We start from the raw sequence: 4,829 nt of genomic DNA, 5'->3' as shown, positions 1-4,829 counted from the left end.
TGACATGCCTTGGCAGGTACTTAATATTATTTATTTAATGCTCTTTACATCATCACTCTTGTTTCTGTATCAATCATCAGGTGAACCATAAGTACTGGCTTCTAGTGACTCTCTCAAGGATTGGTTTCTTGGTGATGACCACATGTGTAATTCTGATGATTGCAGTATGCAGGAAAATAAGAACAAGAATTCATCTCCTGGTTGTGTTAAATTGGCTGTTCATAATTTTATAGCATATGTATAGAACCACTCACCTTCCAAACTTGTCTTCAGTTGAATTTTTCAGGCTATAATCACTACATTCCTGAAATGTGATATCCCTCATCATGCATGGCTTAAGACCAACACTGGAGAGTACAAAGCCACCATATCTATCAGTGGCCAGACAGGGCATCAATTGGAAAGGCCAGTAAGCACTTCAGAACAATGGTCTTGAAAGCCATTGAAGGAGACTGGTGAAGCCACCCTATAGAAAGGGTTTTAAATATGTCACAGAGCTTGTGGAAGGGCTGGGGCAATTGCCCTGGGTGCCAGTTGGTAGGATGCATCACAGAAAAGAATGCCTGCCCCAACCCCATCATCCTCTGTGCTATAGATGGGAGGTAGCATCACTGTTATAACATGGAAAGATGAAAGCTGATAAAGGCCCACACACATAGCCCAAGGCCCAGAGTCAGTAGGGAACAATTTGTAGCCTAAATCCCTGAAGTTTTCCCCTGTTATGCAAAATCAGAATGACAGCACCATTCTGGTAATGCATATAGAGTGACCCTGTGAACTAAATAGCCAGCCAGCAGAAGCCATTTGCTTACCAGGTCACCCTCCTGGAACCAAGGTCCCTGCCACAGGGCTGAGGATAACATCATTGGTACAGAATCCAGAGCACTCCAAGGGGTAGAAACAGGGGCAGGGTCCAAGGATCAGCTCCAGGATGTGGTATCCCACCCATCTGGAAGAGTCACTACAGACCCTGGCAGTACCAGGCAATAGAGGAGAACTTGGGAAATTTCACAGAAAATACTCCAAAGTTTGGCACCGGGGACAGGTCCCTGCTTCCAGCATGGAAAATGGGGAGATTCTAACCACTAAAGTACTCACATGTTTTTCTCTTTCCCCTCATCTTTCCTGACCATTGAATTTTCAAATGTCAGAAAAAGTCTCATTTACATGTATATTGATTTCATAATATTTTAAGGAACCTACTAAGTAACTGGGAGTGTTTTAACCACTGTGTTTGCTGCATGAATGAATAAACATAATCCCTGCCCTAACAGGGAGTATAATTTCGCAGGAAAAAAACAGAAAATGTAAAAGTCAACAATTTTTTAAAGTTTATTTTGTGATCATTGATATTAAATATATAAAAGGTATGAGTGGGTAGAGAATAACATAGAGAATGCTATGAGGAAAGACTTCTCTGTGGACTGGGAATTCATCTGAAAATGGAAAAAATGAGAACGCTCCATTCAAGCAATTCATCAGGGACAGAGGATTCGAGCAGAGAGGAAAGGAGCAAAGGCCATGAAGTGGGTCTTTTGGGTTGAATCCCCCATCAAGGCATGTTCAGGTACAAACCCCTGGTCCTGTGGGTGTGAACACATTTGTAAATAGGACCTTTGGAGGTGTTATTTGTCTGGTGTTCCCAAACTGAATGATGTGGTCCTTAATCCAATATGGCTGAATCCTTATAAGCAAAGGAAATTGTACACAGAGAAAGAGCCACAAGGAACAGCCAGAAATTGGATGTCAACAGAACCCAGAAGAGGAAGAAGTCCCTGCCATGTGCATTGCCGTGTCACAGAAAATCAGGAAACCCCAAAATTGCCAGCCATGCAGAAGATACCAGGTCCAGGAGGAAGCAAGCTTCCTAGCCGCTGAAACTGTGAGTCAATAAATTCCCGTTGTTAAGCCAACTGATGGTATACCATTTACTTTAGCAGCTAGTATACTAATATACTGGGGAAGGCTTGGATTGTTCAAAAGAAAGGTTAAAAAAGACAGGAAAGAAGCTACTGCTAAAGTTTGTGAGACACAGGCTAGAGTACAAAATGTATTGGAGATATATTGTAATGGCAATAAATGTATTGGCAATAACCTGATTATGCGGGATATTTTATCACAACCTTATTCCTGGGAATAAAAGTTGCCTGTGGCTGCTGTGTGCACAATGAATTGGAATGAATGATGAGGGTAAGACCTCACTGTATTTGAAGGAAAGATTTGTTCTTAGTCTGTTAGCTAGTGACTACCCAGAGTTATTTGTTTCATCCAGTTTCCTCACGGCATTTTCACCTCTGCATTCCTCAGAGTATAGATAAAGGGATTTAACATGGGTTCAACAATTGTAAAGGACACAGCCATTGCCTTGTCTACGGGGTAAGTGGCCACAGGCCTCATGTACAAGAAGATACAGGGCACAAAGAACAAGATGAACACTGTGAGGTGAGATCCGCAGGTGGAGAGGGCTTTGCACCACCCTTCAGAGCTGCAAGACCTCAGGGAGCAGAGGATGACCACGTAGGAGGCAATGAGCATAAAGAAGATGGTCACACACATCACCCCACTGTTGAGAATAATGAGGAGACCCAGGACGTGGGTGTCCATGCAGGCAGTTTCAACAACAGAAACAAATTACACATAAAATGGTAAATGACATTGGGGCCACAGAAGGTTGTTTGATACATGAAGAGAAGCTGTATTATTGTGTGCATAATCCCCACCCCCCACCCCACCAGGCTGCTCCCAGCAGCAGGCAACACAGCCGAGGACTCATGACCATCTGGTAGTGCAGGGGCTTACAGATGGCCATATAGCACTCATAGGCCATATCAATGAGAAGGATGATCCCCACACCATCAAAGAAATGTTCTGCAAAGAGCTGAGTCATGCAACCTTCAAGGGAGATGGTAGCGCTCTCAGAGAGGGAGTCCACAATCATCTTGGGGGCAATGACAGAAGAGTAGGTGACATCTATGAGGAACAAGGAGGTAAGGAAAAAATACATGGGTGATCTCAGACTCCGACTTGTGATCCCAGTTACCACAATGAGTAGGTTTCCTGTGACTGTGGCCACATACATGATTAGAAACACAGCAGATAATATTTTCTGCAGCTCTGGATTCTGCATAATATCAAAAAGAGTGAATTCTGTCACATTGTTTTGCCTTTCCATTTACTGTGGCTTCCTGTAAGTACATAGCTATGAGCTAGAAAATCTGCAAAAGCAGTAATATTTTTAATTAGTAATCATTCAGTGCCTTGGGCATGTTTTTGTGTGGGTGTGCCATCTCACACCCTCTTGTCCTATCATTTTTCTGCATTGCCACAACAAACAGCAGCCCCAAATTATAGCCTGGCAGCTGCTCAATTCTATTAGATCCTCCCAACAACATCTCTTCTTACGGCCTCATCTTTTTGTTTCTGTCCTGACACTTGCTGTTTGAGATACTTTGTAGACCCTGCTTCATCATTCTAGTGCATACACATACCTGGAAACATGAGGGAGTTAACCTCCTAAGGAAACCCTTGACCACTATGAGATAAGAAGCAGTGGATAAAGGCTAATCAGTTTAACAACACCGTGGGTTAACTTTCTTTCCTCTATCTTTCACTCTTCCACCTCCATTCAGTTTTGCAAAAGAAATTCCTACATAAAATCCCTTATCTTGGCTTGTGCTTTTCTTCTGAAATCCATGCTGGAGTGCTGACCTTCATTTATCACTAGGCACACTCAAAAGCTTGCAAATTTCATATGACTTTTCATTCATTTATTTCAAATACTTATTGAACACCTAGAATGTACTAGCTGAAAGCCTACAAGACATGTCATTTCCAAGGGCTCTACAATTATTAAGAACTATCTCTATTCTTTCCAACTACATTTCTTTCTTCTCAACTTGGCTTATTATTATTACCATTGTTATTATTATATATTGCTAGTATTCAATGGGACTCTGCTGTGTCTCAGGCAAGGGGATATTTTTCCATTTTATAGAGAAGATACTGAGGCTAAGATAACCAAAGCTAAATTCAAATCCATCTCTTCATGGTTTCAAACTCAGTACCAATAACAAGCTATATTGCTTCTCTTATGACAACGTCGAGTGATCAATATGTATGAGACACTATGCTTCCTAATATAATTTTATTTTCATAGCAATCCAGTGAGTTAGTGTTATGCTTCCTGTGCTCATTTCATTCAACACACAGTTCTCACATGTTCTGAAGTTCTAATTTTTTATGAATAATCTAACTCTAAATCTAGAAATCACATCCATCGACTTTGTTTCCAAATGTTTCTAATCCTTTTCCAGATGTGCTGTTGATTACAGAAAATAAATCCTTGAGTTTCTTTATCTGCTCTAGGAAGACTTCAATCTACAACTGAACTGGTACCATCTTTGCACATGAGCCTGAATCAGTTCTACTCATTCTTTCTGTTCTTCCTTGTGAAGTGATGTTCCTAGATGGAACAAAGGATTCTAAAAGATAATAAAATGTCAATAAAACAACCCATTTTTTTTTCCACTCACTATGTGCCAACAATGTGGTTGGCCAGTCATGGGCATTATATCATTTTCCATATCACCCCAGGTGGATACTATCACAAAACTAGTAGGAAAAAAAAAAAAAAAAAGCTTCAGTATGTAGCAAACTTCTCCTTACCAAGGATATTTAAGCAGAGGCTGTTTGCCATTTGGTTGGAATATATTAGAGGACACTGCTTTAAAATGGGGATATAAATTACATGTTTTCTAAGACTCATCTAAATACCCAGAAGTCATGCTTGACACCCTCCTCCTCCTTGTGAAACAAAGTAAACCACTTCT

The 4,829-nt window shown here is 41.0% G+C and overlaps 1 pseudogene; it reads right to left on the bottom strand.

The window, feature by feature from the left end:
* Window positions 1–2,277: 2,277 nt before the first annotated feature.
* On the bottom strand, window positions 2,278–3,172 carry LOC119509536 (annotated as a pseudogene).
* Window positions 3,173–4,829: the final 1,657 nt, after the last annotated feature.

Source organism: Choloepus didactylus, chromosome 14, assembly GCF_015220235.1.
Source record: "Choloepus didactylus isolate mChoDid1 chromosome 14, mChoDid1.pri, whole genome shotgun sequence".
NCBI lineage: Eukaryota > Metazoa > Chordata > Mammalia > Pilosa > Megalonychidae > Choloepus > Choloepus didactylus.
The sequence above is the reverse complement of the archived record's forward strand: the minus strand, read 5'-3'. Positions and strand labels throughout refer to the sequence as shown.